General features: G+C 39.5%; 1 protein-coding gene across 3 annotated transcripts in view; it reads left to right on the forward strand.

Annotated features, from left to right (window-relative positions):
• Positions 1-9549: 9549 nt before the first annotated feature.
• Positions 9550-26077, forward strand: part of AMOTL1 (angiomotin like 1) — a 199678-nt gene continuing 183150 nt past the window's right edge. For 2 of the 3 annotated variants that reach the window (XM_070384289.1, XM_070384290.1), the window contains exon 1: positions 9550-9688. The gene's annotated coding sequence lies outside the window, so the exon portion shown is untranslated. The remainder of the gene's footprint in view (positions 9689-26077) is intronic. The other variant, XM_070384294.1, reaches the window with a different exon arrangement.

Genomic DNA, 26077 nt, shown 5'->3' on the forward strand with positions numbered 1-26077 from the left:
ATAGATTGCTAACAATGATAACTTGTAAGTTGGAATGGGTCCTCATCACACACTACTCTCATTCACTTAGCTAATATTTATTGAGAACATGCTATATTCCAGATGACAGACACTGGTCATATAAATGTGAATTTTGCAAATACAAATCCCTGCTCTCAGGAAGTTTATAATTTAACAGAGAAGATTAACAGTCAAACAAGTAAGTACAAACTTCAGGAAGATGTTCTGGTAGGTACAAACAGCTGAGTATTATATTGTTTTGTAAATAACCATAACAGAAATTGTAAACATCCAGCTTACACCTCCCCTCCTTTGCTTATTGATTATGTCACACTTTTCTGCTGTAACTCAGTATCCATTTCAACATAATCATTGAACCTGAGGTAGTACTTGAAATAAAACATTACTAGTACCCCAGGAAAGAGCTATGAATTATCTTGTTGAAGGTAAACTAGGTGACTCAAAAGGTAATGGAATGTTATGGCCATGTAGCTCCTTTTGGATCATCCATCTTATAGATAACAAATATAAGCCCTGGACAAAATGTAAAAATGCCTAACTGAAGGTCCTAAGAGGAAAAAAAAAAAAAAAAAAACACAGGAGACTGAGCCATTGGAAGAAGAGAACGGCATGGGTTAAGTTCCCTGATTTTCAGCTTTTAGCCTAAGAATAGGGCCCTGTCTGTCATAAACAGGGCAGAAGGGAAGCCCTACACTCTATGGATAAATTCTGCCCAGATCTATGGCTAATTGTGAACCATATACAAAAGAAGAAGACTTTAAAAGTCCCAGCTAAACTAAAAGAACTGAATTAAAATTCTAGCTACTACAGGGGAGATAGAGTTTTGTAGTTTGAGTTCAGCCACTTTAAATATTTGAATAAAGAAAAGTTAGTATTCATCAGAAGAGCAATATAGAATCCAGACTTTCTACAGCATGTCATTCTTAAAGACCAGAATACACTCCAAAACTATTCAACATATAACAAAATAGGAAAACATGACTTATTTTAAAAAGAAAAAACAATCACCAGAGACCAACATCTAAGACAATTTGCATGATGAAAATTAACCAACAAGAATTTTAAAGAAGTTATTGTAAGTATGCTCAAGTATGTAAAGGAAAATGTCTATAATGAAGGAAAATATAGAAAACCTTAGCAGATAAATAGAAATTATTTTTATAAATCAAATGAAAACATAAGAACTGAAAAATAAACTTCTGAGATAAAAATTCAGTGTGTGAAATGAAAGAACAAAAAGTTGGTGAGCTAGAAGACAGATGATAAGAAATGATTCAAACTGAGGAACAGAGATGTAGTAAATGTACAGAGACTCATAGATCCTTGCAGCAATATCAAAATGTCTTATATGCATATAATTGAAGTCCCAAAAGGAGAGGAGAGAAAGAACAACACAGAAAAGTATTTGAATAAATAACAGGTGAAAAGTTTATAAATTTGGGAAAAGACAAATATTTATAGACTCTAAAACTTCAAAAAATGCCAAGAAAGATTAATATCAAAAACAAGCAAAACAAAGATAAAAACCTTTATGCATATCATAGTCAAACTGCTAAAAATCAATGACAAAGAGAAAATCAACAAAATGCTGAGAGAAATTGAAGATGTAACTAAATGGAGAAATATACTACATGAATGGATTGAAAGATTCAGTATTGTTAAGACAGCAATTACTAACTTGAACTATGGATTCATTACAATCCTAATCATAATCCTAGTATGCTTTTTAGTCAAAATTGACAAGCTGATTCTAAAATTTCTGTAGAAAAGTAAGGAATTTAGAATGTTAATAGAAGGTTTGAGAAAAAGAAGTCAAAGGTGTAGACTTATTCTACTCGATTCAAGACTTACCCTGAAGCTACAATAATCAAGACAGTGCAGTGCTGGCACAAGGATCAATAGATGAGTAAAACAGAATAGAGTCCAGAAATAGATCCATATTTAGATATTTATTTTATTTTTGACAAAGGTGTTAAAATAACCCTGTTAGAAAAGGAATAAATGGTGTTGAAATGATTATGTATTCAAATGGAAACAAATCAGTCTTGCCCTAAATCATACTATTCACAAAAATCAATTTGTGATTGACCATGGATCTGAATATAAAAGCCAGAGCTATAAAACTTCTAGAAGAAACACAGCAGATTATCTTCATGACTTGGGGTGGGGGTGGTGGGGGAAACAAAAGCAAAAAAAAAAAATCTTCACTTAATCAAAATCAAGACTTTGTTTATCAGAAGAAACATCATTAATAAAATGTATAGGCAAGCCATAGGGCAGGAGACGATATCAGCAAAACATGTCAGAGAAAGAACTGGTATTCTGAATATACAAAATGATCCTAAAACTCAGTAATAAAATGACAATTTTTAAATGGCCAAAAGATTTGAACAGACACTTCATAAAAGATGGTAAATGAATGGCCAACAGGCACATGAAAAGGTGTTCAACTTTTTAGTCATCAAGGACCTACAAATTGAGCCACAGTGAGGTACCATTCCACATGCACCAACAGGGCTAAAATTTAACTGACAGCACCAAGTGTTGTCAGAAGAATGCAAAGCAACTAGAACTCTTGTACATGGTTTGTAGGCAGGAAAAAATGGTCAAGACATTAGGAAAGATCTTCCAGTTTCATATAAATTAAATACACACCTATTTTAAGACCCAAAGAATTGATCCTTTCAAACTGTGGTGTTGGAGAAGACTCTTGAGAGTCCCTTGGACTGCAAGGAAATCAACCCTGAATATTCACTGGAAGGACTTAAGCCGAAGCCAGTACTTTGGCCAAGTGATGTGAAGAGCTGACTCCTTGGAAAAGATTGTGATGTTGGAAAAGATTGTGATGTTGGAAAAGATTGAAAAGGAGGAGAAGGGGACCACAGAGGATGAGATGATTGGATGGCATCACCAACTAAATGGACATGAGTTTGAAAAAACTCTGGGAGATGGTGAAGAAGAAGGAAGCTTGGTGTACTGCAGTTTATGGGGTTGCAAAGAGCCAGATATGATTGAGTGACTGCACAACAATTTTAAGACCCAGCAATTCTATTCCTAGATATTTACCCAGGGGAATAAGAGGGAGGCCTGGTGTGCTGCAGTCCATGGGGTCACAGAGTCCGACATGACTGAGTGACTGAACTAAACCTAAACAAATGAATGTCCACAAAAAGTTGGTTAAAATATGTTCATGTGAGCTTTATTCATAATAGCCCCAAACTTGAGGACTCAGTGTCCATGAACAGGAAACTTGAAAAAGTTTGGCATATTCATACAGTAAAATCAGATCAGATCAGATCAGTTGCTCAGCCATGTCCGACTCTTTGTGACCCCATGAATCGCAGCACGCCAGGCCTCCCTGTCCATCACCAACTCCCGGAGTTCACTCAGACTCACGTCCATCGAGTCAGTGATGCCATCCAGCCATCTCATCCTCTGTCGTCCCCTTCTCCTCCTGCCCCCAATCCCTCCCCGCATCAGAGTCTTTTCCAATGAGTCAACTCTTCTCATGAGGTGGTCAAAGTACTGGAGTTTCAGCTTTAGCATCATTCCTTCCAAAGAAATCCCAGGGCTGATCTTCAGAATGGACTGGTTGGATCTCCTTGCAGTCCAAGGGACTCTCAAGCATCTTCTCCAACACCACAGTTCAAAAGCATCAATTCTTCAGCACTCAGCCTTCTTCACAGTCCAACTCTCACATCCATACATGACCACTGGAAAAACCATAGCCTTGACTAGACGGACCTTTGTTGGCAAAGTAATGTCTCTGCTTTTGAATATGCTATCTAGGTTGGTCATAACTTTCCTTCCAAGGAGTAAGCATCTTTTAATTTCATAGCTGCAGTCACCATCTGCAGTGATTTTGGAGCCCCCAAAAATAAAGTCTGACACTGTTTCCACTGTTTCCCCACCTATTTCCCATGAAGTGGTTGGACCGGATGCCATGATCTTCGTTTTCTGAATGTTGAGCTTTAAGCCAACTTTTTCACTCTCCTCTTTCACTTTCATCAAGAGGCTTTGGAGTTCCTCTTCACTTTCTGCCATAAGGGTGGTGTCATCTGCATATATGAGGTTATTGATATTTCTCCCAGCAATCTTGATTCCAGTTTGTGTTTCTTCCAGTCCAGCATTTCTCGTGATGTACTCTGCATATAAGTTAAATAAACAGTGACAATATACAGCCTTGACGAACTCCTTTTCCTATTGGGAAGCAATCTGTTGTTCCATGTCCAGTTCTAACTGTTGCTTCCTGACCTGCATACAGATTTCTCAAGAGGCAGATCAAGTGGTCTGGTATTCCCATCTCTTTCAGAATTTTCCACAATTTATTCTGATCCACACAGTCAAAGGCTTTGGCATAGTCAATAAAGCAGTATTTCTGCTTTATTTATTTTCTATTTCTATTCTTATTATCTATTTGATGTTTTTTTGGAACTCTCTTGCTTTTTCTGTGATCCAGCGGATGTTGGCAATTTGATATCTGGTTCCTCTGCCTTTTCTAAAACCAGCTTGAACATCAGGAAGTTCACGGTTCACATATTGCTGAAGCCTGGCTTGGAGAATTTTGAGCATTACTTTACTAGCGTGTGAGATGAGTGCAATTGTGCAGTAGTTTGAGCATTCTTTGGCATTGCCTTTATTTGGGATTGGAATGAAAACTGACCTTTTCCAGTCCTGTGGCCACTGCTGAGTTTTCCAAATTTACTGGCATATTGAGTGCAGCACTTTCACAGCATCATCTTTCAGGATTTGAAAGAGCTCAATTGGAATTCCATCACCTCCACTAGCTTTGTTTGTAGTGATGATCTAAGGCCCACTTGACTTCGCATTCCAGGATGTCTGGCTCTAGGTCAGTGATCACACCATCGTGATTATCTGGGTCGTGAAGATCTTTTTTGTACAGTTCTTCTGTGTATTCTTGCCATCTCTTCTTAATATCTTCTGCTTCTGTTAGGTCCATACCATTTCTGTCCTTTATCGAGCTCATCTTTGCATGAAATGTTCCTTTGGTATCTCTGATTTTCTTGAAGAGATCCCTAGCCTTTCCCATTCCGTTGTTTTCCTCTATTTCTTTGCATTGATCGCTGAAGAAGACTTTATTATCTCTTCTTGCTATTCTTTGGAACTCTGCATTCAGATACTTATATCTTTCCTTTTCTCCTTTGCTTTTCACTTCTCTTCTTTTCACAGCTATTTGTAAGGCCTCCTCAGACAGCCATTTTGCTTTTTTGCATTTCTTTTCCATGGGAATGGTCTTGATCCCTGTCTCCTGTACAATGTCACGAACCTCATTCCATAGTTCATCAGGCACTCTATCTATCAGATCTAGGCCCTTAAATCTATTTCTCACTTCCACTGTTTAATCATCAGGGATTTGATTTAGGTCATGCCTGAATGGCCTAGTGGTTTTGCCTACTTTCTTCAATTTCAGTCTGAATTTGGCAATAAGGAGTTCATGGTCTGAGCCACAGTCAGCTCCTGGTCTGGTTTTTGCTGACTGTATAGAGCTTCTCCGTCTTTGGCTGCAAAGAATATAATCAATCTGATTTCGGTGTTGACCATCTGGTGATGTCCATGTGTAGAGTCTTGTCTTGTGTTGTTGGAAGAGGGTGTTTTTTTATGACCAGTGCATTTTCTTGGCAAAACTCTATTAGTCTTTGCCCTGCTTCATTCCATATTCCAAGGCCAAATTTGCCTGTTACTCCAGGTGTTTCTTAACTTTCTACTTTTGCATTCCAGTCCCCTATAATGAAAAGGACATCTTTTTTGGTGTTAATTCTAAAAGGTCTTGTAGGTCTTCATAGAACCGTTCAACTTCAGCTTCTTCAGCATTACTGGTTGAGGCATAGACTTGGATTACTCTGATATTGAATGGTTTGCCTTGGAAACGAACAGAGATCATTCTGTCGTTTTTGAGATTGCATCCAAGTACTGCATTTCGGACTCTTTTGTTGACCATGATGGCCACTCCATTTCTTCTGAGGGATTCCTGCCCGCAGTCATAGATATAATGGTCATCTGAGTTAAATTCACCCATTCCAGTCCATTTCAGTTCGCTGATTCCTAGAATGTCGACATTCACTCTTGCCATCTCTTGTTTGACCACTTCCAATTTGCCTTGATTCATGGACCTGACATTCCAGGTTCCTATGCAATATTGCTCTTTACAGCATCGGACCTTGCTTCTATCACCAGTCACATCCACAGCTGGGTATTGTTTTTGCTTTGGCTCCATCCCTTCATTCTTTCTGGAGTTATTTCTCCACTGATCTCCAGTAGCATATTGGGCACCTACTGACCTGGGGAGTTCCTCTTTCATTTTCCTATCATTTTGCCTTTTCATACTGTTCATGGGGTTCTCAAGGCAAGAATACTGAAGTGGTTTGCCATTCCCTTCTCCAGGGGACCACATTCTGCCAAATCTCTCCACCATGACCGCCCATCTTGGGTTGCCCCACGGGCATGGCTTAATTTCATTGAGTTAGACAAGGCTGTGGTCCTAGTGTGATTAGATTGATTAGTTTTCTGTGAGTATGGTTTCAGTGTGTTTGCCCTTACCTTGGGCGTGGGGTATCTCTTCACGGCTACTCCAGCAAAGCGCAGCCATTGCTCCTTACCTTGTACGAGGGGTATCTCCTCACCGCTGCCCTTCCTGACCTTCAATGTGGGATAGCTCCTCTAGGCCCTCCTGCGCCCGCGCAGCCACGGCTCCTTGGATGTGGGGTTATACAGTAAAATACTATTCATCAAAGAAAAGAAACCAACAACATGGACAGACGAATCTCAAAACATGCTGAGTGAACACAAATTCCACAAAAGAATACAAATTGTATGCTTTTATTTATATGAAGTACTAGAATAGGTAAAATTGATATCTGGTAGAATATGAGAAGGTTGGATCTCTCTAGGAGTGTTAAGGTAAGAGTTTGCTGGGAAACTTTCTAGGGTGATGGTCCATGTTCTGTTTTTTGATAGGATCTGGGCTGCAAAGGTGTATGCATTTATAGGAACTCATTGAATGATATACTGACAGTTTTTGCATTGCACAGTACAAGATTTTCATCTGAAAAGAGATAAAAGAATTGTAAACAAATTTTGAACTCTGATTAATAACGTTGAAGTATTTGGGGGAATGTATTAATGTCTGGAACTTTCTTCGAAATGTAGTTAACAAAGTTAATTAGCTGCTGAATGTGTAGAGAATTAATATATAATAAAGCAAATACTGTAACATGTCAGTTGAAGAAACTACGTGGTATGTATTTGGGTGTTCACTCTAAAATTCTTTCAACATAGCTGTAAGTTTGAACATTCTATATTAGAGTGTTGAGAACAAAAGAAAACTGAGGAGAATTGGCAGATTGCCTGTGAGATGGAGTCCTGGGCCTGAGGAAAGACACCGGAGTCTACTTGATGTAGAGGGAAACAGGGTTACAAAGCAGGCTCCTGGGTCCAGAAATTGGCTTTCTTTGCTCTGTTCTAACTGTGGCAATGAACCTGGGGACTAAGACAAAGCAAAGGACAAAGTGCCTCTTGCATTTCATAAGACCCATTGGTTCACGCGCTCTGCAATTGCCTTGCTTACCAGATAGGGAATTTAAGAATTCTTAATGCATATAAATATCAAATCACAATGATGTACACTATGATGAACACATACAAAACTACTTGCTATTGTATGTCCATTATGCTTCAATTAAAAAAAAAAAAAAAGATCCTCGACGGATGTGTTCTAAAAATCTGGAACAGAAGGGATTGTCAGACACCATTTACTCTCTGGCTACTGGGCACTTACTATGTACTACTCTCTGTGCAAGGATATGAGGAGTCTGTGATAAACCAAATAAAAGTAGTTTCTGCCCTTTTTTGACTTTATCATTAATGAAACTCTGCTCATCTTCTACTCTGAATGTTTACACCCCAACCAAGAGATTTGCAAGTTTCTTCTATAAGGCCATGTTGACATTGCTTAAATCTCTGAATTCAAAAACTCATTTCTAATGTTGGAACTGAATGTCTTCATTTCAATAGAAAGAACATTTTTTTTTTCTTGTTTTATCCTCTCTGGAGTGAAACTTGACACAGGAAGATTCCCCAAAGCCTCAAAATAGTTCAGCAAGAAACTGGAAAAAAAAAAAAAAAAGAAACTGGACATGTGTGTAGTGACCCAAAGTCACCGTACACTCTCCTAAAGTACAGACGTGAGAGGGAAGGCAGCCAGCTGCTAAGCTCTGCCCTACTTCCAACGGAGGTCACTGGCATTACCATGTCTTATCCTGGCATCACAGCCAGAAGTTCTGCCCAAAGTTTAACCCAAGGACGTGGCATCAGGCAGAGGCACCCAGCTTACTAGGTAGCTTGATGTGGCCTTGAATTCCACGTTCCAAATCCCATTGCTTCAGTCTTACCTTTGACATATAAAGAGACAACTCCTGACTTAAATAAATGTCTCTTCCCAAAGCTTGGTGGAATGTGGGCTTGTTATAAGCTGATGCATAAATGTTACAGATGATCCCAAATGGACTGAGTGGTACCACATTCAATAAAAAGAAAATGAAAATACGTCACCTTCATTTAAAAGACTGTCACCTTTTTCCCAAGTTTAAACTCAAGTTCATTTCGTCCATACCATTACCATTACAACCATTTCTCTCATGTACACACAGCTATATTTAAAATAGATAACCAACAAAGACCTGTGGTATAGCACACGGAACTCTGCTCAATGGTATGTGGCAGCGTGGATGGGAGGGGAGTTTGAAGGATAATGAATAAATGCATATGTATGGCTGAGTCCCTTCGCTGTTCACCTGAAACTATCACAACATTGTTAATTGGCTATACCCCAACACAAAATAAAATTTTAAAAGAAAGAAAAAGAGAAGTCAGAGGTCATGTCTTCTAGACCAAGTGTTACCACCATTTGTATTATTAACAAATTACCTTAGCTGCAGTTTTCCAGTGATAATTCAAGTTCACAACAGTCCTTAAAAAAAAAAAAGAAAGACTACCATCTTTCCTTTCTTACAGTGACACATTCCTTTTGTTGAACTAGATACTTTCCCTCCTGAAGTCCAGGCCATCACCTATTTGTCACCTTTGAAGGCTCACAAACCCACTAGATCTGCAAACCTCTTAGCACAGTGATTGTTTCCAGCTTCTTACTGTCCCCCACGCGCATCCTGCTTGAAAGATTTTCATTCTTCTCTCTCCCCTTCTTCCCCAAGAATTGCTACCTCTCAGAAGTTTAAATACCTGTTTTCCTTCCCTAGAGTGTTGGATTCTTGGGAGATAATAATATGACTCGGGGGGAAATAAGTGTGTGGTTTCCCTACCCCTGGTGCCAGTGAAGGCGATTGATGTTTCCAGACTTTCTGAAACTTTCTGAAAATGCCGGGGCAAGTCAGATTCCAGCGATCCACCTTCTGAAGGCTGAGCATGTCTGGGCAGTGGCTGCATAGTTTGGATGGAGTCATCGCTGGTGAGGCCGAGTTGGCTCAGTCAGGCAGCATTCACTGCTCTTCTAAACACCACGGCACCAGGGATGAAGTCACCTTTCTTCTTTTAAAAGCAACAGATCTGCTCTATGAGTCCCTGTCACGTCTGCTGGAACTTGGTTTTTTAGGTTTTTTTTTTCCCACAGCCAGGCACCGGGACCTTCTCTCAGGTAAGGAAGCTCCTTTTTAGAGGGTTTCCATGCAAGAAAGCTTGATTTGACGGGGGCCTCTCTGGGTAAAGTTGGAGTTGGGTCAAAGGACATTCTGAATGAGGAGGGCAGTTGGTTCTCAGGCAGCTGGTCCCCACCTGGTGGGCTGGCAGGCCCTGAGCCGGGTGACCACTTAACTCGCACTGCAACGGGCATGGGAGTTTAACCCAGGCTTGGTTTCGGGTGTCCTAACACCAGCACAGTGAATACACTGAGGAAGCAACTACAAGTAGTCTCCTTGAGCTGGGAGACCCTATGCAATTTGCCTTCCTAACAACTCGCTTTGGATTTGGGGTAGAGGGTTTCGTGATGAAAGTTCATGTGCGGGAAAAGCAGTAGCTCCGTGGAGAGTCTTCATCTGCTCATTCACCCGCTTGAATGCTTCCCTTCTTCCTCTGTAGCAGGCACAAAGGGCCAGGCTCCCTGTCCTGACATGCAGGGGCCTTGTGTAAACAATGCCAGTGCTCTTTTGTGGGACAGAAGTGAGCAAAAATGTCTTTGAGCCTGTCCATGCGAGTTTTAACCTATGGGGTATGTGTGTGTGTGTGTGTGTGTGTGTGTGTGTATGGCCAACCTGTGGCCCTAGGGGCCGCTGAAACCTCCTTGCCACACTTTCTATGAGTTATGTGAGTCACTACCGCTGATCGAATCATACTGCTCCTATGAGTTTGGAATTCTCGATAAAGACATCATGGTGATGACAGAGGCCCCTACTGGGTGATAAATGGCTTTTGAGATAGAGTTGAACCACTATAAAGTGAAAACATTGAGAATTGCAGAGTTGCTTTATGACCTGACGCAGAACCCTGCGTCACACAGGCTTCAGTGCTTTCACCCACAGCCTCTGAAGGAGACAAAGAATCTCACTGAGATAAGAGAGGCTTGTTTTGTTTTAAATGTAATTGCATTCTGGCTGCCAGTGCCAGCTTACACATTCACCTCAAACCTGGCACATTCAGAATCCATCTTTGCCTGAAAGCTGCCCCCCTCCCCCCAGCCCTGTGCCCCCCACCTCTGTGAAAAACACCCGGCTGTCTGCAACAGATTTCTGGACTTCACCCTGGACCCCTCCTTCACCCTCACATTCCCACGTCTAGCTTGGTGGCACGTCCCGTAGATTCTTCTTCCTTGTTCTTTCTAGATCCATCCTCTCTCCCACTTCCACGACTACTTTCAGCCCTTATCATCTTCTCCACAAATACGGAAACCTCCCATCCTGGCTTCCTTTCTCCAGCCTCATTCTCCCAGAGCAGCCATAGCGGTGATTCTATGACTGAACAGCACCTGCATGATCCAAACCATCACTAGTCTGTTGATCTGTCTTCCTAATAGTTTTCAAAACTTTTTACACCTTCTCATCCCTCCACTCTTACCTTCGTCCATCCCATCAATGCTTTTTGCCTGAATTATTGTAAGAGCTGCTTAGCTGACCTCTTGGACTCACTCCCTTCCTAGTGTAAGACACTTGAAGCTTCTTGCTATCCCAAGCTGATTTTTTTCCTTTTTAAACATTAGAGGTTTTTTTAATTAATACTTTATTTTCACTTTTGGTTGCACTGGATCTTTGTTGCTGCCCAAGGGCATTCTCTGGTTGCGGTGAGCGGGGACTACTCTTCGTTGCAGCGTCCAGGCTTCTCATTGTGGTGGTTTCTCTTGTTGCGGAGCACAGGCTCTAGGTGTTCAGGCCTCAGTCATTGCAGCATGCGGGCTCAGTAGTTGTGGTGTGTGGTTCTACGGCGCGCAGGCTTCAGTATTTGTGGCATACCGGCTCAGTATTTGTAGCACACGGACTCTTGCTCCGCAGGATGTGGAATCTTTCTGGATCAGGGATCAAACCCATGTCCCCTGCACTGGCAGGCAGATTCTTATCCATTGTGCCACCAGGGAAGTCCTCTCCCAAGCTTTTTAAGGACGTTTCTTACAAAAGCAGAACTTGAAACAGCTATTAGTCTATCTGGGGTTTAAAAACATTAGCATTTCTATGACTTTTTGTGACTACTTCAAGGTGGGGGGCAAAGAGAAGTAGCGGGAGATGGGAGTGTATATTTCAATGGGAAAGAACACATAAAGCTCTGGCCTTGGACCCATGCAGGTCTAGGTCGGAATCCTAGCTCCCTACTTCCTAGTGTGGATTTGACCAAATTGGTTAAATTTTCTTGAGACTCATTTTCCTCAGTTATGAAATGGAAATAATAATGCCTACTTCACTGGGATGAATATGAGTTAAATGAGAACATTTATGAAACACAGCCATTGAGAGCTTTTAGTTCTTTCCTTCTTTCCTTCTCCTTTAAGGCTTATAACCTCTAATTATCATATAAGTATCCAAGTGTATGTGTATGTATGATTATCTAGTTTTGGTAAGTGGGGAGAAGAAATGGCAAAGAAATACATGTGAACGCTCTCAAGGAATCTGCAATTTACTTAGAGAGGTAGAGCAAACGTACCTAGCGTGAAAACATCAATAAAACAAGCAATCTGCCATTGTCATGTGTACAGTCCCAGTTGAGCACGTAAGTGGGATGGGCTTGAGTAAACAGGTCTGTGAATACTGGCAGACAGTGTAAATAGATTTATATCAAGCAGTGTTAGAGTTAGGCTCTTTGGGGACTTAAAGGTCACTGGCCTCTCTGATGTTGATGTAAAACTTTCCAGAAGGCTTTACACATTCAGGGTGATTTAAGGAGATACAGATTAGAGTTTAAGTGACTTTGCTCATTCATTCATTCATCAAACACTTGTTGAATGCCTATTCTGTGCTGGCTCCTCTATTATACAATTTCTTTGCTACTCTTCCATGCGACATGGGTAATTCTCCTCTTCTTGAATCAGGCATAGCCTTAAGGACTTGATGATCAATAGGATAAAAAGAGAGTGAACTATGGGAGCATCCATAGATAGGTTCTCAGAAGCCTTGCAGCCTCCTCCTGGCTTTCTTGGCATATTCACTCTAGGGGAAGCCAACCACCATATAAAATCATGTGCTGGTAACCTGGATTTATGGAGGTTGGGGAATCCCCCTGATTTGCACTATTTACCAGTTTTCATGATATAAATATTCCCTCCCACCGTGGCTGATTTCAAGCCACCAGAGTGACAGCACTGAAAGCAAGAGTTGGAAAGAAATACATAGAATCAATTCTTACAAGTTTGTACAAGCCAGCCCCGATGCGTGACTGCTGGTGACTCAGACCATTACACCCTGAGAAGGCCCAAGCTAACTACATGGAGAGGCTCCATGGACAGAAACCCAACCTGCTCCAGATTTTCCAGCCATCCACACTTAGGTTACAGGAAAAAACCCCTCAGATGACTCCAGACTCAGCCACTGTCTGACTACATTGTATAGGAGACCCTGAGGGAGAGCCAGTCAGCTCAGCCCACTCACCCCACCGCATCCTGAGAGATGTGACAATTCATATCCTCTGAGTTTAGAGGTGTTTGTTACACAGCAAAAATAACTGGAACAAGGTGGTATGTATTCTTGCTTATGCAGAAGCCAGCCTAGATTAAGCCTCCACGAGTGTTGGAGGTCTAGAGGGGTCTATCCAAAGAATTCTTTGTCCACGTGTAGTCTCAGGCCTCTGCCTGGAGAATCCCAGGGATGGGGGAGCCTGGTGGGCTGCCGTCTCTTGGGTCACACAGAGTCGGACACGACTAAAGCGACTTGGCAGCGGCAGCAGAAGTCTAGGCCTCAGATCACTAAGGGAGAAAACATTTTGATTAAAAAGGCCTGAGAGAACTTGCCTGGTGGTCCAGTGGTTAAGAATCCACCTGCCAATGTAGGGGACATGGGTTTGATCCTTGATTCGAAAAGATTCCATATGCCACGGGACACCCAGGCCCATTCACTACAACTACTGAGCTCATGTGCCCTAAAGCCTGTATCTGCAGCAAGAGAAACCACTGCAATGAGAAGCCCGTTTACTGAAACTAAGGAGTAGCCCCTGCTCGCTGAAACTAGGGAAAACCCCCATGTAGCAGTGAAGACCCAGGGAAGCCAAAAATAAATAGAATGAATAAAATAAAAATTTAGCATATTATTTTTTAAAAGCTTGCCAAAGAGACTCAATTACTTTACTACCTAGTTTTACCCTTATAGCCAAATCGGTGAAAGAATTCTGTCTCTCTCTCTCCTCTTGCCATCTGCCCCATCACTTCGGAATCTAACTCCATGCATACAAAGCTCTGCTGGAAGGGCTCCCTCACCTGCTCTTTGAGCTCTGCTCCATCCTCCACCTGAAATTTGCTGGGAAAAACAGGCAGAAAAAACATGAATTTGAGAAAATGCCCAGAGCCCTGGGGGAAAGCAAGTGAGACCCTTAGAAAAGAGCAACTAAGACGAGGATTTACAAACACGCTCTCGTCTGGACACAGGGATTAGTAGTCAAAGCATGGGTTTTGAAATCACGTGACCTGGGTTCCAATCTGGATTCTGACATTTTCTACTTGGCTGACCTTGGAAAGGATATAGACATCTCTCTTCTCAGTCCCTTTCTTTCTACTGAAGTACAGTAGTTGATTCATAATGTTGTGTTAGATTCAAGTATACAGCAAAGTGATTCAGTTATTTCAACATCTATATATGTATCTTCTTTTTCAGAATCTTTTCCATTATAGGTTATTATAAGATACTGAATATAGCTCCCTGTGCTATACTGCTAAGTCGCTTCAGTCGTGTCCGACTCTGTGCGACCCCATAGATGGTGGCCCACCAGGCTCCTCCGTCCCTGAGATTCTCCAGGCAAGAACACTGGAGTGGGTTGCCATTTCCTTCTCCAATGCATAAAAGGGAAAAGTGAAAGTGAAGTCACTCAGTCGTGTCCGACTCTTCATGACCCCATGGTCTGCAGCTTACCAGGCTCCTCCGTCCATGGGATTTTCCAGGCAAGAGTACTGGAGTGGGGTGCCATTGCCTTCTCCACTGTGCTATACAGTAGGACCTTATTGCTTATCTGTTTTATTATATATATAGTAGTGTGTACATGTTAATCCCAAACTCCTGAATTATCCCTCCCTCATCCCCTTTGGTAACCATAAATTTGTTCTCTACATCTGTGATTCTATTTCTGTTTTGTAAATAAGTTCATGCCCTTTCTTAGTTTCTGCATATAAGTGATATCATATGATATTTGTCTGTCTTACTTCACTCAGTATGATAATCTCTAAGTCTATTCATGTTGCTGCAAATGGCATTGCTTTGTTCTTTTTCATGGCTGTCTTCTCCGTTTCTTCATCTTTAAAAGCTGGATAATAATACCATCTCATAAAGTTCTCATGATAATTAACTGAGATGATGTTTAACACCTGGTGCTGAATGAACAGCAGTCAACCCATCAGTAGTGACAGTGTTAGAGTCCTATGCTTTACTGCTGTCACAAGTCCCAAAGCCACAGGCTCCTGGCAAGACCAGAGACTGTCAACCAGTCACACCACAGATGGCCAGGATAAGTGTTCAATGAGTACTTAACACAGACCAACTATCTATATTCTGACTATTTAATCTACCACCAATGTTTTTTCTTATTTTCTCCCAAATGTATTTCCAAAGGCTTTAAAAGCATGACTGTGCATTATTTCTCCTGTATCTTAAGCAATATAAGCTAAAATCATATTTTCTTATTTTTTCATGAGTCGTCTTCTGACCTTCTACTGCGTAGAAGTTGAGCAGTTCAACAATCAATACATCTTAACTCATTATTCTAAGCATTCTATTTAATAAGTCTGGGTGACTTTGCAGGAATCCTGAGCCCAAGGTGCTACAGAAATGTCAAGACCATTTCACAGATGCCATCACTTTGGTAGGAAAATCAAGGTAGAAGGATAACATGATTCTTGAGAGCAAAGTGTGAGTGTTAAGTTCTCCTGCTTTATTTATACTTTGTGAATGAAATGAAAAAGTGAAAGCGTTAGATTCTCAGTCGTGTTCAACGCTTTGCGACCCCATGAACTGTAGCCCACCAGGCCTCTCTGTCCATGGAATTCTCCAGGCAAGGTTACTGGACTGGGTTGGCATTCCCTTCTACAGACAATCTTCCCAACCCAGGAATCGAACCCAGTTCTCCTGCATTGCAGGCAGATTCTTTTTTTTTTTTTTAAATTTTATTTTATTTCCAAACTCCACATAATTGTATTAGTTCTACCAAACATCAAAATGAATCCATCACAGGTATACATGTGCTCCCCATCCTGAACCCTCCTCCCTCCTCCCTCCCCATACCATCCCTCTGGGTCGTTACCGTCTGAGACACCAGGTAAGCCTCAGTTCAGTTCAGTTCAGTTGCTCAGTCATGTTGGACTCTTTGCGACCGCATGAATCACAGCACGCCAGGCCTCCCTGTCCATCACCAACTCCTGGAGTTCACTCAGACTCACGTCTATCAAGTCAGTGATGCCATCCAGCCATCTCATGCTCTGTCGTCCCCTTCTCCTCCTGCCCCCAATACCTCCCAGTGTCAGGGTCTTTTCCAATGAGTCAACTCTTCCCATGAGGTGGCCAAAGTACTGGAGTTTCAGCTTTAGCATCATTCCTTCCAAAGAAATCCCAGGGCTGATCTCCTTCAGAATGGACTGGTTGGATCTCCTTGCAGTCCAAGGGACTCTCGAGAGTCTTCTCCAACACCACACTTCAAAAGCATCAATTCTTCGGCACTCAGCCTTCTTCACAGTCCAACTCTCACATCCATACATGACCACAGGAAAAACCATAGCCTTGACTAGACGGACCTTTGTTGGCAAAGTAATGTCTCTGCCTTTCAATATGCTATCTAGGTTGCTCATAACTTTCCTTCCAAGGAGTAAGCGTCTTTTAATTTCATGGCTGCAGTCACCATCCACAGTGATGTTGGAGCCCAGGAAAATAAAGTCTGACACTGTTTCCATTGTTTACCCATCTATTTGCCATGAATTGATGGGAACAGATGACATTATCTTAGTTTTTTGAGTATTGAGCTTTAAATCAGCTTTTTCACTCTCCTCTTTCACTTTCATCAAGAGGCTCTTCAGTTCCACTTTGCTTTCTGCCATAAGGGTGGTGTCATCTGCATATCTGAGGTTATTGATATTTCTCCGAGCATTCTTGATTCCGGCTTATACTTCATCCAGCCTGGCATTTAGCATGATGTACTTCTGCATATGAAAGTTACGACCAACCAATATAGCATATTAAAAAGCAGAGACAATACTTTGTCAACAAAGGTCCATCTAATCAAGGCTATGGTATTTCCAGTCATGTCTGGGTGTGAGAGTTGGACTATAAAGAAAGCTGAGTGCTGAAGAATTGATGCTTTTGAACTGTGGTGTTGGAGAAGACTCTTGAGAGTCCCTTGGACTGCAAGGAGATCCAACCAGTCCATTCTGAAGGAGATCAGTCCTGGGTGTTCATTGTAAGGACTGATGTTGAAGCTGAAACTCCAATACTTTGGCCACCTCATGCAAAGAGTTGACTCATTGGAAAAGACCCTGACACTGGGAGGGACTGGGGGCAGGAGGACAAGGGGACTACAGAGGATGAGATGGTTGGATGGTATCACCGACTTGATGGACATGAGTTTGGGTAAACTCCGGGAGTTGGTGATGGACCGGGAGGCCTGGTGTGCTGCAATTCATGGGGTCGCAAAGAGTCGGAAACGATTGAGTGACTGAACTGACTGAGTGACTGACTCTGCATATAAGTTAAATAAGCAGGATGACAATATACAGCCTTGACATACTGCTTTCCCAATTTGGAACTAATCTGTTGTTCCATGGCCAGTTATAACTGTTGCTTCTTGACTTGCATACAGATTTCTCAGGAGGCAGGTAAGGTGGTCTGATATTTCCATCTCTTGAAGAATTTTCCAGTTTGTTGTGATTTACACAAAGGATTTGGCATAGTCAGTGAAGCAGAAGTAGAAGTTCTTCTGGAATTCTCTTGCTTTTTTGAAGATCCAACAGATGTTGGCAATTTGATCTCGAATTCTTCTGCCTTTTCTAAATCCAGCTTGAACATCTGGAAGTTAATGTTTCATATACTGTTGAAGGCTGGCTTGGGGAATTTTGAGCATTACTTTACTAGCATGTAAGATGAGTGCAATTGTGCGGTAGTTTGAACATTCTTTGGCATTGCCTTTCTTTGAAATTGGAAAGAAAACTGACCTTTTCCAGTTCTGTGGACACTGCTGAGTTTTCCAAATTTGCTGGCATATTGAGTGCAGCAATTTCACAGCATCATCTTTTTAGGATTTGGAATAGCTCAGCTGGAATGCCATCACCTCCACTAGCTTTGTTTGTAGTGATGCTTCCTAAGGCCCACTTGACTTTGCATTCCAGGATGTCTGGCTCTAGGTGAGTGATCACACCATGGTGGTTATCTGTGTCATGAAGATCTATTTTGTATAGCTCTTCTATGTATTCTTGCCACCTCTTCTTAATATCTTCTGCTTCTGTTAGGTCCATACTATTTCTATTCTTTATTGTGCCCATCTTTCCATGAAATTTTCCCTTGGTATCTCTAATTTCTTGAAGAGATCGCCAGTCTTTCCCATTCTATTGTTTTCCTCTATTTCTTTGCATTGATCACTGAGAAAGGCTTTCTTATCTCCCCTTGTTATTCTTTGGAACTCTGCATTCAGATGGGTATATCTTTCCCTTTCTCCATTGCCTTTAGCTTCTCTTCTTTTCTCAGCTATTTGTAGGGCCTCCTCAGACAACCATTTTGCCTTTTTACATTTCTTTTTCTTGTGGATGGTCTTGATCACTGCCTCCTGTACAATGTCATGAAGCTCTGTCCATAGTTCTTCAGGCCCTCTGTGTATCAGATCTAATCCCTTGAATCTATTTGCCACTTCCACTGTATAATTGTAAGGGATTTGATTTAGGTCATACGTGAATGGTCTAGTGGTTTTCCCTATTTTCTTCAATTTAAGTCTGAATTTGGCATTAAGGAGTTCATGATCTGAGCCACAGTCAGCTCCTGGTCTTGTTTTTGCTGACTGTATAGAGCAATCTGATTTTGGTGTTGACCACCTGGTGATGTCCATATGTAGAGTCATCTCTGGTGTTGTTGGAAGAGGGTGTTTGCTATGACCAGTGCATTCTCTTGGCAAAACTCTGTTAATCTTTGCCCTGCTTCACTTTGTATTCTAAAGCAAAATTTGCCTGTTATCCCAGTTGTTTCTTGACTTCCTACTTTTGCATTCCATTCCCCTATGAGGAAAATAACATCTTTTTTGGGTGTTAGTTCTAGAAGATCTTGCAGGTCTTCAAAGAACCATTCAGCTTCTTCAGCATTACTGGTTGGGGCATAGACTTGGATCACTGTGATAGTGAACGGCTTTCCTTGGAAACAAACAAAGATCATTCTGTCGTTTTTGAGACCGTATCCAATTACTGCATTTAGGACTCTTTTGTTGCCTGTGATGGCTACTCCATTTCTTCTAAGGGATTCTTGCCCACAGTAGTAGATATAATGGTCATCTGAATTAAATTTGCCCATCCCAGTCCATTTTAGTTCACTGATTCCTAAAATATCAATGTTCACTCTTGCCATCTCCTGTTTGACCACTCCCAATTTACCTTGATTCATGGACCTATCATTCCAAGTTCCTATGCAATATTGTTCTTTACAGCATCGGACTTTACTTCCATCACCAGGCACATCCACAGCTGGGCGTTGTTTTTGCTTTGGCTCCATCTCTTCATTCTTTCAGAAGTTATTTCTCCATTCTTCTCCAGGAGCATATTGGGAACCTACCAACCTGGGGAGTTCATCTTTCAGTATCATTTCTTTTTGCCTTTTAATACGATTCATGGGGTTCTCAAGACAAGAATACTGAAGTGGTTTGCCATTCCCTTCTCCAGTGGACCATGCTTTGTCAGAACTCTCCACCATGACCTGTCAGTCTTGGGTAACACTACGTGGCATGGGTCATAGTTTCATTGAGTTAGAAAAGGTTGTGATTCACGTGATCACTGAAGTGATCTGTGTACTTCTTAAAACTTTTTTTCTAGTGAAATATTTATTGATTCATGAGTGTGTGCCCACTTCAATCAGTCTCCCTAATATTTACATTTTGCATGACTATGGTACAATATCAAAACTAGGTAACTGACCTTTGTACAATCTATCTACCTTATTAGAATTTTATGTTATACATGAACTCATTTGTGTACATGTATATAACTGTATGCCATTTTATGATGTTAATATCATGTAACTATGTGGTGTAACTATCACAACAATTCAGATATAAAACCCTATCATCACCACAAGGCTCTCTTTCACTATCTCTTTGCATCCACTCCACTCATCTTTAACATTTTAAAACCATTAATCTGTTGTTCATCTGCATAATTTTATTTCAGAAGCGTTATATAAATGCAATCATGCAGTAATTACGTGGTGGAGACAGACTTTTCCACTCAGCAAGATTTTCTTAAGACCTATCCAAGTTGTTGCATGTATCAATAGTGGATTCTTTTGTCACTGCTGAATAGTATTCCTCAGCATGTGGAATTGTACAATTTGTTTAATTAGTCATCCATTTACCCATTGGAGGCTATCTGGGTAGCTTCCAGTTTTGGGCAACTACAAATAAAATTATTAGCATTTGTGTGTACGTTTCTGCATGAACATAAATTGTCATTTCTCTGAGATAAATGCCTGAGAGTACAATATCTGAGTCTTATGGTAAGCCCATTTCTAGTTTTAGGGTGAACTGCCAAACTATTTTCCTGGGTGGCCGTAACGTTTTGTATTACTTTTAGCAATGTAGAAGTCATGGAGTTTCTCTGCATCCTTGTCAGCATTGGTGTTATCACTATTTTTTATTTTAGACTTTCTGATAGGTGGGTAGTGATATCTCATTGTGATTTTAATTTGCATTTCTCCAATGGCTAATAGTGTTTAATATTTTTTATGTACTTATTTGCCATCTATATATCCTCTTCAATGAGATGTCAAATTAATGACTTTTATCCATTTTTAAATTGGATCTTTAGTTTTTTTAGGGGATTTTTTTACTATTGAGTTCCATGAATTCTTTATATATTCTAGGTAAATACCTTTTTTCCAGATGTGTAGTTTATGAATATTTTCTCCCACTCAGTAAATTTGTACTTCATCCTCTAAATAAGATCTTTCAAAGAGCAAATGTTTTAAATTTTGACAAAGTCTAATTTATCAATATTTTCATTTGTAGGTTGTTCTTTTAGAAGAAAGAATAAAAACTTTTTGCCTAGTCCTAGTTTTCAAAGATTTTCTCCTATTTTTTCTAAATGCCTTATAGTTTTACATTTAAGTGTGTAATCCATTTTGAGATAGATATGTATAGTGCCACCTGGGAAGCCTTGTATACTCTGTCTCTAGATTTTATTCATCTTATAACTGAATGTATACTTTGATCAATATCTCTTCAAAATACAATTAATGTTTGTGTGTTGATATTAAATACTGCAATCATTCTGAACTCAGTAGTTTTGGGATATTTTTTCTTATATTAATAGATTCTTTGAGATTTTCTACATAGATCATCATATCATCTACAGATAGAAATTGTTTTAATTTCCTCTTTCCTATCTATATGATTTTTATTCCTTGTCTTGTCTTATTGCATTGGCTAGAACTTTCAGTACTATGTTGAGTATGAATAGTGATTCAGGCACCCTTACCTTGTTTCCAATCTTTTTTTTAAATCAAATGTTTTAATCTGTAGGAAAAGTAACAAACTTCCTAGAAAATTGAGACAATCTGATTTCCTTTACCTAGTACAACATGTATATTAACTAAGGTAAATTATCTAATGTGATTGTTAAATTAATTTATTTATTTTAATTGGAGGCTAATTACTTTATAATATTGCAGTGGTTTTTGCCATACATTGACATGAATCAGCCACGGGTGTACAGGTGTCCCCCCATTCTGAACCCCTCACCCATCTCCCGCTCTACCCTATCCCTCTACATTGTCCCAGAGTGCCAGCTTTGAGGGCTGTGCTTCATGCATTGAGCTTGCACTGGTCATCTATTTTACATATGGTAATATACATGTTTCAATGCTGTTCTCTTATATTGTCCCACCCTCGCCTTCTCCTACAGAGTCCAAAAGTCTGTTTTTCACATCTGTGTCTCTTTTGCTGTCTTGCATATAGGGTCATTGTTACTGTCATTCTAAATTCCATATATACGTGTTAATATACTGTATTGGTGTTTCTCTTTCTGACTTACTTCACTCTGTATAATAGGCTCCAGTTTTGTATACCTCATTAGAACTGACTCAAATGTGTTCTTTTATTTAGCTGAGTGATATTCCATTGTGTATGTGTACCACAACTTCCTTATCCATTATCTGCCTATGGACATCTAGGTTGCTTCCATGTCCTAGCTATTGCAAATGGTGCTGCAATGACCACTGGGGTACGTGTGTCTCTTTCAATTCTGGTTTCCTCAGTGTGTATGCCCAGCAGTGGGATTGCTGCGTTGTATGGCAGTTCTACTTCTAGTTTTTAAAGGAATCTCCACACTGTTCTCCACAGTGGCTGTACTAGTTTGCATTCCCACCAACAGTGTAAGACGGTTCCCTTTTCTCCACACTGTCTCCAGAATGTATTGTTTGTAGACTTTTTTATGGCAGCCATTCTGACCAGCATGAAATGGTACCTCATTATGGTTTTGATTTGCATTTCTCTGATAATGAGTGATGTTAAGCATCTTTTCATGTGTTTGTTAGCCATCTGTACGTCTTCTTTGGAGAAATGTATGTTTAGTTCTTTGGCCCATTTTTTGATTAGGTCATTTACTTTTCTGGTATTGAGCTGCATGAGCTGCTTGTATATTTTGGAGATTGATTCTTTATCAGTTGTTTCATTTGCTATTATTTTTTCCCATTCTGAAGGCTGCCTTTTCACTTTGCTTATAGTTTCCTTCATTGTGCAAAAGCTTTTAAATTTAATTAGGTCCCATTTGTTTATTTTTGCTTTTATTTCCATTACCCTGGGAGGTGGGTCATAGAGGATCTTGCTGTGATTTATGTCAGAGAGTGTTTTGCCTATGTTTTCCTCTAGTAGTTTTATAGTTTCTGGTCTTACATTTAGATCTTTAATCCATTTTGAGTTTATTTTTGTGTATAGTGTTAGAAAGTGTTCTAGTTTCATTCTTTTACAGATAGTTGACTGGTTTTCCCAGCACCATTTGTTAAAAGAGATTATCTTTTCTCCATTGTATATTTTTGCCTCCTTTGTCAAAGATAAGGCCTCCATAGGTGTGTGGATTTATCTCTAGGCTTTCTGTTTTGTTCCACTGATCTGTATTTCTGTCTTTGTGTCATACCATACTGTCTTGATGACTGTAGCTTTGTAGTATAGTCTGAAGTCAGGCAGGTTGATTGTTCCAGTTACATTCTTTCTCAAGATTGCTTTGGCTATTAGAGGTTTTCTGTGTTTCCATACAAATTGTGAAATTATTTGTTCTAGTTCTGTGAAAAATACAATTGGTAGTTTGATAGGGATTGCTTTGAATCTATAGATTGCTTTGGGTGTATACTCTTTCACTATATTGATTCTTCCAATCCACAAACATGGTGTATTTCTCCATCTCTTTGTGTCATCTTTGATTTCTTTCATCAGTGCTTTATAGTTTTCTATATACAAGTCTTTTGTTTCTTTGGGTAAATTTATTCCTAAGTATTTTCATTTATATTTATTTTGTTCTTTTTGTTGCAGCAGTGAATGGATTGTTTCCTTCATTTCTGTTTTCTCATTGTTAGAGTATAGGAATGCAAGAGATTTCTGTTTATTAGTTGTTCCCAATCTTAAAGGAAAAGCCTTCAGCCTTTCTTTCACAATTACGAATAAAGTTAATTTTAGATTTTGTTGTAAGTGCTCTTGATCAAGTAGGGAAAGTTTTCCTCTATTCTTAGCTTGTTGAAAGGTTTCTTTTTTTAAATCATGAATAAATGTTGAATTTTTTAAATGTTTTTTCTGCATTAATTGATATGATCATATGTTTTTTCATCTTTAGCCTATTGATAGAGGGGATTACATCTGAATGATTTTGAAATTTGAGGAAGCTTTGCATATCTGAAATAAAACCCCACTTGGTCATATTATTCTTTTTTAGGAAAAACTGCTGGATTCAACTTACTGATACTTTGTTGACAATTTTTGTGTATCAGTTCATGAGTTACTGATTTGCTGTTTTCCCTTTTTGTACTATCTGCTTTTGATATCAAAGTAATACTAGTCTCATAAAATGAATTACAAAGTGATTCCTTCTCTATATTTTTTGGACATGATTATATAAAATTGGTGTTAATTCTTCCTTAAATGCTTGATAAAATTCTCCAGTGAAATAATTTGAACCTAGAGATTTCTTTTTTGTGAGCTTTTAAATTATAAAATCAATTTTTATAATAATTGTAGAACTATTTAGATGACATTTCATCTTGACTTGAATTTTCATTACTCATTGTTTTTAAGCTATTAGTCCACTTCTTTTCTGGATTTAAAACAGTTGTCCATTTATTTCTTTATTATCTTTTTAAAGGCTACCAGATTTGTAGCAATACCTCCTATTTCATTCCTAATGTTGGTAATTTGTCTTTTTTCTTTTCATATCTATCAGTCTAGCTAGAGGTTTACTAATCTTGATTTTTTTTTCTTATAACAATAGATATTTGTTTTTAATGATTTTCTCTATTGTGTTACTGTTTTCAGTTTATTTCTGATGTTATCTTTATTATTTTCTTCCTGTTTATTAATTTCTGTTATAGTATATTTAATGGCTTGACTTTTACACTTAAAAAAATTCTCCAGCATGGAAACACACAACTATATATGTATAAAGATGTTCATCACAGTACTGAGACATAACCTAAATTTTCATGGTAGGAGATGGATTAATTAAATTATGGTCTATTTATACAGTGGGATACTATGCAGTCTACTACTACATAATATCCTATTAAAGGGGCTTCCCTTGGAGTTCAACTGCTAAAGAATCTGCCTGCAATGCAGGAGACCTGGGTTTGATTCCTGTCTTGGGAGGATCCTCTGGAGAAGGAAATAGCAACCCACTTCAGTATTCTTGCCTGGAAAGTCCCATGGATAGAGGAACCTGGCAGGCTACCGTCTATTGGGTTGCAAGAGTCAGACATGACTTAGTGATTAAACCACCATAACTTTCATTTTTTTTTGCTGAGATTGTTTCATTTGTTTCAAGAGAATTTGTAATTATTCTTGGAGCATTTTTATAACAGCTGCTTTAAAATTCTTGTCAGATATTTTCAACATCTGACTCACCTCAATGTCAGCGTTGTTTGATTGTCTTCTCTCATTCAAGTTATGCTTTTCCTGTATCTTGAAGGTATGATGAGTGATTTCCAGCTATATTTTGGACATTTTGGATAACATGTTAGGAGACTCTTGATCATACCCAAATATTTTATTTTAGTAGCAGTCACTTTATTTAAACTTAGAGTGTAGGTTCTGGCCAACTTTTGTGAGCTATAGTTGCAATGACAATTTGTTTTCAGAGCTCTTTCAATACTGATATGGGATACTTTATTTTGGTATTATTTGGGCTCTTGCTTTATTATTGGGCTTCCCTGGTGGCTAAGTGGTAAAGAATTCACCTTCAATGCAGAAGACACAGGTTCAATCCCTGGGTCGGGAAGATCCCTTGGAGGAGGGCATGGCAGCCCACTCCAGTATTCTTGCCTGGAAAAGTCCATGGACAGAGAAGTCTGCAGTCCATGTTCTCCCAAAGAGTCAGACAAGACTGAGCATCTAACACTTTAACTTTCACTTTATTATTGTAAGTGCCTCCTGGGCTGCTTAGTCAGTGTGGAGCAGGTGATGAATCCCTAGCCAGGCAATATTTGGGGGGAAAAATAATGTCAGGAAGGAAGTCTAATAATACTAGATATTTTAAAATGTCACAACAATTAAATATAATAATTAAAATACTGGTGCAACACTAGAGAGATTATGGAAAAGCACTGAAGCATTCAGAAATAGATCCAATAAACCTGTCAAGGTAGCATTTCAATCTAGTAGAATTGGGACTCCACCAGTGACCACCGCTTGGAAAGAGTCCACTTTTTAAAAAGTAGCCAATTACCCCAACACAATTTATTGAGTAGTCTATCTTTTCCCTTACTGATCTGAAATGCCAATTTTTTCATATACCAAATCAATTTCATTATTTTTTGAGTTTTTTATTCTATTCAAACAATTTATTCTAGGAATAAGATCACACTATTTTAATCACTTTAGCTTTATAATTTGTTGTATTATCTGGGAAAGTAAATAACTTCTCAAACACTGCCATTATTACATATATATATATATATATATATATATTTATACCTATATC

Source organism: Bos mutus, chromosome 15 (assembly GCF_027580195.1).
Source record: "Bos mutus isolate GX-2022 chromosome 15, NWIPB_WYAK_1.1, whole genome shotgun sequence".
NCBI lineage: Eukaryota > Metazoa > Chordata > Mammalia > Artiodactyla > Bovidae > Bos > Bos mutus.